We start from the raw sequence: 9555 nt of genomic DNA on the forward strand, positions 1-9555 counted from the left end.
GGAAGATCATGGCATCCGGTTCCATCACTTCATGGCAAATAGATGGGGAAATAATGGAAACAGTGACAGGCATCATTTTCATGGACTCCAAAATCACTGCAGATGGTTACTGAAGCCATGAAATTAAAAGATGCTGGCTCCTTGGAAGAAAAGCTATGACAAATCTAGACAGTATGTTAAGAAACAGAGACATCACTTTGCCAACAAAGGTCCATCTAGTCAAAGCTATTGTTTTCCAGTAGTCATGTGTGGATATGAGTTTTGGTCCATAAAGAAAGCTGAACGTTGAAGAATTGATGCTTTTGAACTGTGTTGTTGGAGAATTCTCTTGAGAGTCCCTTGGACTGCAGGGAGATCAAACCAGGCAATCCTAAAGGAAATCAGTCCTGAATATTCATTGGCAGGACTGATGTTGAAGCTGAAACTCCAATACTTTGGCCAGCTGATGTGAAGAGCTGACTCATAGGAAAAGACTCTAATGCTGGGAAAGATTGAAGGCAGGAGGAGAAGGGAACAGCAGAGGATGAAATGGTTGGATGGCATCACTGACTCAATGGACGTGTGTTTGAATAAACTCTAGGAATTGGTGATGGACAGGGAGGCGTGGCATGCTGCAGTCCATGGGGTCACAAAGAGTGGGACACAACTGAGCCACTGAACTGAACTTAACTGAGTCAAAGCCACGGTTTTCCCAGTAGTCATGTATGGATGTGAGAGTTGGACCATAAAGAAAGCTGAACTCTGAAGAATTGATGTTTTTGAACTATTGTGTTGGAGAAGACTCTTGTGAACCCCTTGGACTTCAAGGTGATCCAATCAATTAATCCTGAATATTCATTGGAAGGACTGATGCTGAAGCTGAAACTCCAATACTTTGGCCACCTTATGTGAAGAACTGACTCATTGGAAAAGAGTTGGACATGACTGAGTGACTAGATTGAACTGAATGGGGTCATTTAGTGAGATAATTCTTTTACTTTTTGTAGCATTCTGTTTCAGTCACTTCAACCTATGTCTCAAACATAAGCCCTAGGAAGATAAGTAAGTTTTTCCTTAATTTTACTTAATTCTTTAGTTCTTGTTACTTTCATATCTAATTGCCAAGTGCTCTATAATTTATTATATAATTATGATCTAATAGTTGTAAATAATATTTCAAACTCTAATATTTAGCTATGTATATATATAGGGAATATAACAGACTGGCTCAGGGGTAAGTATTCCACCTGCAATACAGGAGATGGAGGTTTAATCCTTGGGTTGGGAATAGCCCCTGGAGTAGGAAATGGCAATCCAATCCAATATTCTTGCCTGAGTAATCCCACGGACAAAGGAGACTGGCAGGCTATGGTCCATTGCATCACAAAAGAGTTGGACATGATTGAACGACTAAACAACAGCAGAATGTGTTTCTGTGTGTGTGTATGGGTACTGATAAGTATTTAATTTTTTAAAACAGTTCAGCTGAAATTTTCAATACCTTTTTCTCTAACGACGGAAACTGATCTTCTCCTTGACATCACTCTCCTCTTTCTGAGACATTTTCTGATCCCCATACCAGATTACCTTCAATGGTCTGCCCACTCTGGATCTGTGGCCAAATTTACTGATTACATCAGTGCTTCAGTGACTGATACCCTTTACTGTATCCTAAACTCTGGGAGAGAAGCAATCATGTGGTTTTCATCTTTGAGTCCTATGGAATGCACAGCATAATGTCTTACACATCGTTCATTTATGACAATATTTTGCTATGCGGCTCAATTGTCTTGTCTATTATGAGCTTGGATAGTACTAAACTATTGAATAATGTTTAAAAAGTTTAATTTTGTGGATTTAATAGGGAAAATAAAATGTTTCACTTTAAGTTTTTTGTAGAATTCAAGATTTGAAATACCACACCAATTCACATAAGAAACAATGGACCAACATGGATTACATTATATCTGAAACAATGTAATGTACTTACAGGCATGTCATTTCAATAATGAGGTTTCAAATCATCTGTATATAAACTTTTCATCTAAAATATATTTCATGTAAAACTGTAATTCATGTAAAGGCTTATGTAAAAGTTCTCTTCATGCAAATTAATATTTTTTTAAATGTTGTAATGGAAAAGTAACACTCAGTGAAACGTTGTCAAGAAAAAAAAATTATAATATATCATTTTACTCCCTGAAATTACTGAAGTAGTTAGAACAGCAATAAGAACAATAAGTGAAGCGCACAGTCTGAAACACTGGGAATCCAATTGCAGGATACATCTTTTGGAGAGTGACCAGGTGGGGAGAAATAAATTATAGATGGTTCTTTTGAGTGTAGTGATTGTCAAGCACCTGGCCATTTAGGTTATTTTAGTATCTAATTAAATTTCCAACTGGTCCATCCTAAAGGAAATCACTCCTGAATATTCATTGGAAGGACTGATTTTGAAGCTGAAACCGCAATACTTTGGTCACCTGATGCAAAGAACTGACTCATTTGAAAAGACCCTGATGCTGGGAAAGATTGAAGGTGGGAGGAGAAGGGGATGAAAGAGGATGAGATGGTTGAATGGCATCACTCAATGGTCATAAGTTTGAGGAGACTCCTGGAGTTGGTGATGGACAGGGAGGCCTGCTGTGCTGCGGTCCATGGGGTTGCAAAGAGTCGGACATGACTGAGTGACTGAACTGAACTGAATTAAATTTTATCATAGTAGGCATACTTCTATTTTATAGTATTTGAAATCATATGTATTATATTCTAAATTTAAGATTATTTCTTTTCTAAAATAATTATATATCCAGGTATTATGTTTATTACTTTATTATATTAGTATATATTACTACAAATGATAAAACATTTTATTTTAACAGTTAAGGAAAACTCTCACAGGAACTGGTTATTAGTCATTAATATTTCCAGCCATTGGAGTCCCCAATCTTATTGCCTTCAGGTATTTGTCACAAAACCAAAAATGCAACAAAAACCTGAAGCGTTTGTAATTGCTGTTTCCTAAAATGTATTACCTGTTGTAGAACACTAAAATTTGAAATTCTTAGCATTTCCAGAAGTATCATTATCATTGAAAATAATTCAAAGAAAGATGCACTCTTAACTTTACTCATTTTCCTAAAAAACTTTCCAAAAAAAAAAATCATTTTTGAAACAAAGCACCCTATGTATCACTGTATCAAACACAAAATTGAGTGTGCTAACAAGTTAGAGAAACAAAAATGCAATCAGGTTTAATAGGTATGCCATGAAAAGCAATGTGGAAATGCATGACAAATCATATAGAATATTCTATTGTCTTTCTAATAATCTGTGCATTTATTTTAACCAATATACCATCATTATAAACATTTTAAATATTTTCTTTGAAACCTACTCCAAACTAATGTAGGAAGACTAAGAATCTCTCCCAATACTTTTTACAACCATCTCGTTTGAGATTAATGCCCATATTTCTTACCTAGAACAAAATATAATTTAGAATGCATTCTACATTATAAAATATAAAAACCCCAAGTTTGAAACTTTGAAAATAATACAAATATTTATTTGTATTCATATTAGATAAATCGAATTGGCAATGAAATATGTAATAGTCTGAAATCAAGAAATGAATTAAGGGAAAATGCTTAAGATAAAATGTACATCATCAAAATATATTTGTGGAAGTAAGGCCTGATTGTAAATGTCCTACATTCTACATTTAGTTAAAATAAATTTAGTAAAGTTTCTCCAATTTTCAATGCAGTAGTCTCTGCATCTGCTCTTAAATAAATAATTTTTGTATAGATAACAGTTATTCCTTATGAATACATGTATTTGATGCATTAAATATGTATTGAGTGTCCACGTATGAGCAAGCAGATAGGATATATTTTAAATATTTGCACTTATTTTTGCTATTAGAGTAGATCAACAGAATTAAAAATAGAAGACAGATTATCTAAATGTTATTAATGCAAGTAATAAATACAAGAAAGTTGTCACAATCAGAAGAAAAAATGTGAATTTTGACAAGACGTAAAAAATTGGAGGCATGCACACAGATGTGGCATTTGAGTTGACCTTTGAATGATGAGTAGTTTGAAAGGAAAAAGCAGGAGAAGAGCACTGGAGCACAAAGAATGACAGGAGTCAAAAGTGAGAGGGTGATACGGCAAAGTAAAACGGTGAGATGGTGGAAAATGAGATAATACATTAACTCCTCACTGCAGTGGCGTTTGGAATCAAGTTAAAAAATTGTCCTACAGTATATATACATTTAATGTGGAGTTCTCAAATATTTTTGAGCAAAAAGGTGCTCTTTGTAAAAGAAAGATCTGCTTCAATTAGGGCTTCTACTAATAGGAAAGGTTTTGGTGAAATGTTAGAAGAAGAAGGATCCATCTTTGGGTTTATTTTATCAGTTTCCTTTATTAATTGTTTTTTAGAAAGCATAGTCAGGATCTCTTTGATATCTTGATAGTTATACTTTAGAAGACAACACTTACACATGCATACAGTCAGATGTTTAGATGGAAATAGCCCTTCGATATGCACACGTGTATATTCTTGGAGTGATTTAGTCAAATAAGAATATACTACTCTAATTTTGTTTTACTAATTTTATGAGTCCTACTTGGATTGTAGAAGATGGTCATTCTCAATGACATCTGTTTTAGTTTTTTTTTAATCCCTCTATCATTTCTCTGGTGAAATAAAGATGCAAATCAGGATGAAGAGTCCTTAATTTGGCAGCAGCTGTATTTCCTCACATTGTTCACAGATGGGATGCAAACAGCAACAGAAAAAACTAATCTGTAGTTTGGTGAAAAAGTCATATATTTTAAATTCTTTCAGTGCTTTCTCAGAGTCACATCAAAATTTCTTTTTGGATGTTTATGGCTTCTTGATTTTTGAAAAATCTAATTTAATGATCTAATTTATTTTTTAGTTCAAAATTAGTGATTTTAATGGATACGCTATATAATTTCAAGGTCTTTCACTTTAAAGGAAGCAAGGTTCCTTGATTTTATTTTAACAGACATAAAATATTGTGTTTATTTAACTGTCATCAAACCATTTTACAAATTTCAAGTTGGAATGATGGTAATACCAGACTTCATCCTACCTTTCTTATAAAGATGTATTTCATTAGATCACCTAACTTGGTTGTAGTTCTCTCAAGCATCCCAGTCCCTTCCCACATGTTAATTTCCAGATAGTAATAGCATTGCTATGGCTTGTGGTTTTCCCTTCACTCTTCTCTTCCTCACTTCTCTTAAGATTTCTCTTGATAACTTTGGCCAGTTGCACTTGTCATTCGGTACTACTCCCTTTCCAGTATTTTCAGTTGTCCAGACCACACCTCTCTCTTTACATCCACAATTGCTTCTTTCACCAACTTACAGACGTGTGTACATGAGTGCACACACACAACACACACACACACACACCACTGTGGAACTTAAAAGGAACTCTAAAAAAGGATGAGGTTGTGTGGCAGATGAAGTATATATAGTTTCAGCTCAATCCTCATATCTTGTTTTAGTTTTGAAATATTTCAAAAATGAATGCTAATTTGGAAAAGAAAATGTTTGCCAAAAGATACAATGAGTTAATACTCCATACATATCAAATATAATGTATCCATTAATTCAATTTAAACAAAAATATCAATAATGTATTAATTTCATGAACAGCAAATGGGTGGACTTTCTCTTCCTCTGTATAAGGTCCTGGTAGTTTAAAACATTATACATTATTGGCCGTGTTTCTCTCTAACAAGTGAACTCTGATTTCCCTTCCCTTGAACCTGATTGGACACAGGAACTTTCTTAGACGATAGGTTCTAAGCAGAATGAAATTCTGTGTCCTGTAGGGTAGGTCATAAAATTCTTTGTAGCTCTGCAGAGACTCTGTTGGCCCTGTTCCTTTGAGGTCTTTGAAAAATGTGTAAGAGCTTTGATTCTACATGGAACTTTGGTCAATAGTCCTGACTAAACTTAGCCTCTTAGCCCACTCTGCCAAAACACCAAATATGAGGCAAAAGCCCTTTTACTCTCACAAATCTTCCTATTTGCCAGATAAGTATTATCAACGGACCTAGTCAACATCTCTGAACATTAGAGCAACACCCAACCCAGGCCTGCTCCAATGTCTGATTCACAAACCTGAGATATAATGCAATTTCAAGTATAATACTCTTTCCAGAGAGTAAGTTTGCAGTGGTGGATGACAAGAACAAAAATTAGTGGCTCCATTGGAGCACTTGATCTCACTCACCTTATTATTTTCAAGTATTTTTTTCCCTCATCACATTTTTACCTTTCTGCCTTATCTTTTTTTTTTTTTTTTCTATTGCTATTAGCTTCCATTTCTTGTCACTATGCTAACACTCTGTGGCTTTTTTCTTCTCTAAAAAAATCATTTTATACAATGTCCCCTTCCATTCTTCCATCTATCTTCCCTTTTCTCTGTTCTTTATTCTTTCTTTCTCATCTTTATTATATTTTATACCAAAATTTTATAAAAAGTTCATATAAATTGTCTTTATTTCATCACTGCTGCTGCTGCTGCTGCCAGGTCGCTTCAGTCGTGTCTGACTCTGTGCGACTCCATAGACGGCAGCCCACCAGGCTCACCCGTCCCTGAGATTCTCCAGGGAAGAACACTGGACTGGGTTGCCATTTCCTTCTTCAATGTGTGAAAGTGAAACGTGAAAGGGAAGTCACTAGGTCATGTCTGACTCTTCACGACCGCATGGACTGCAGCCCACCACACTTCTCCATCCATGGGACTTTCCAGGCACGAGTACTGGAGTGGGTTGCCATTGCCTTCTCCGATTTCATCACTATCTACCTTATTTTTTATCTACTCTTAACATTCATTAGGCTGTCTTATCAGAGACACCTACTTTTGTCAAATTGAATGTCTCCTCAGTTATTAATTCAACGTCTCAAGGGTTCTTGGTACTCTATACTTTTTCTTATATAAATATTTATATACTTAAATTATTTCTTTACTATGTTTCTGAGGGTATACACTATCATGTTTATTCTTCCCACTTCACTAGACACTCCCTCTCCACTTTCTTTTCTGAGTTTTTCTCCTCTCTTTCTTACTACAGAATGCTGAAGTGCCCACAGACACTCTTGTGGATGCTGACCAGAGACTGGACAGTTCTTTGGTAACAACAAGCATGGCAGTGTATATGAATTGAGATAGAGGGGGAAGAATCATTTCAAGTTCTTTTCTTGAACTAGAGTGTAAATTCATCAGCTGAGAATAACAATGGAAGCAGAGATGGTGAGTGGTAAAAGAGATGATAAAAGAGCAAAATCATTTTCTAGGAAAGCAGAGAGACTGAAATGAAATAGGAATGAAAATATTATTGTTGGGGAGAATTGAGGCCCAAATGTAAAGTCCAGGAACAAATCTATTTGGGACATAGAGTGATAGGAAAACAGAGAACCAAGAGGAAAACCACACAAAATTATACATGTTTGCTGGCATGTGGTTGAATGCCAGTAAACAATAATGCTTCAAGAAAGACTAACAGCAAGAAAAGGTCATTATCAAGGTCATAAACATTTCTTTTATCGGGACCTATGTCAAGGAAAAATTGAGCAGTGTTTCAATGCAGTCTACTTTTAAATTTTAGATAGCAATGTAGAAAGCAATTGTCATTCATTTGTGTATAGTCATAAAAAAGCATAAAAACACTTGCCTATGATAAGGTAGAATATGTAGAAAAAAAGCAACATTTATATATCAGTATACATTTTTAACCATCTTTTTTTTTATTGGGCACTTTTTATTTTATTTTTCAAATGTATTTATTTTAATTGGAGGCCAATTATTTTACAATATTGTGGTGGTTTTTGCCATAGGTTGACATGAATCAGCCCTGGGTGTACATGTGTCCCCTGTCCTGAACCCCCCTCCCACCTCCCTCCCCATCCCATCCATCAGGGTCATCCCAGTGCACCAACCCTGAGCAACCATCTCTTTAAATAGAGAAGCATTAAGCATAAACAGACTAACACCACAAAAAACCATAATTCTTTGAATAATAAGATTTAGAATGAATTATATCTTTATGATCATTCTCAAATATTAACTTGTTTTAGTAGCTGAGTTATAAAGAACATGGAGCTTGCAGAGCAGCCTGGACCTGTTGCAGAACTTTCTCTCACTCTGGAACACTGTCAAACTAGTAGCTTCAGGGGTTGCTCTATTTTGATTTTAGGAAGGACCTGGTCCAACAACTTATTCTTCACATTGGAAGGAATACCCAATAAGCTTCAGACCACTGTGCTCCAAGAAATGTTGATGAGATGGAAAGGTCCTTGGATTTTTAAGGGGTTTATTTTCCACACTTTGATGCAAAAATATCTTACCGATACATCTAAACTAATTGCTACCTGGGAAGAAAACATTAAAAAAGTGAAACTGTTAGTAGTTCAGTGGTGTCTAACTCTTTGAGACACCATGGATTGTACTCTCCAGGCTCCTCTGTCCATGGGATTCTTCAAGTAAGAATACTAGAGTGGGTTGCCATTCCCTTCTCTAGGGGATCTTCCCAATCCAGGGATCAAACCGAGGTCTCCTGCATCGCAGGCAGATTCTTTACCATCCAAGCCACAAGGGATGCCTTGAAAGTGTAAGTCACTCAATTATGTCTGACTCTTTGTGATCCCAAGGACTGTAGCCCTCCACGCTCTTCTGTCCATGGAATTCTCCAGACAAGAATACTGGAGTGGGTTGTCACTCTCTTCTCCAAGAAATCTTCCCAACCCAGGGGCATTCTTTACCATCAGAGCCACTAGGAAAGCCAATTGCTTCTTAGTATCACCAATTCAATCAGCCTAATAGCATCACTGTAATGGATCATCACAATATCTTGTGGAAAGGAAAGGCAACCAGGTTCCCTCTATGAACTAAATTATGACACAGGGCTAGAGAGTTGCTATACCCTTGAGATAGGATAGAAAAATTGTATTACTAAATGTCAGCTGAAAAATAAAACTATTTCTGTTAAAGGTTATTATAAAAATTAATTTCAAAAAATGACCAATTGCACACCAGGTAACAAGGGTGTTTTCATTTGTTCAAGTGATAGAACCATCTAGAATGGCAAATGAGATTTGAAACACCACATTATTACGTTTCAGTTCAGTTCACTTCAGTCACTCAGTCATGTCCGACTCTTTGCGACCCCATGAATCACAGCACACCAGGCCTCCCTGTCCATCACCAACTCCCAGAATTCACTTAGACTCACGTCCATCGAGTCAGTGATGCCATCCAGCCATCTCATCCACTGTCATCCCCTTCTCCTCCTGCCCCCTATCCCTCCCAGAATCAGAGTCTTTTCCAATGAGTCAACTCTTCGCATGAGGTGGCCAAAGTACTGGAGTTTCAGCTTCAGCATCATTCCCTCCAAAGAAATCCCAGGGCTGACCTCCTTCAGAATGGACTGGTTGATCTCCTTACAGTCCAAGGGACTCTCAAGAGTCTTCTCCAACACCACAGTTCAAAAGCATCAATTCTTCAGCACTCAGCCTTCTTCAC

Source organism: Bos taurus, chromosome 12 (genome assembly GCF_002263795.3).
Source record: "Bos taurus isolate L1 Dominette 01449 registration number 42190680 breed Hereford chromosome 12, ARS-UCD2.0, whole genome shotgun sequence".
In the NCBI taxonomy this organism is placed as follows: domain Eukaryota; kingdom Metazoa; phylum Chordata; class Mammalia; order Artiodactyla; family Bovidae; genus Bos; species Bos taurus.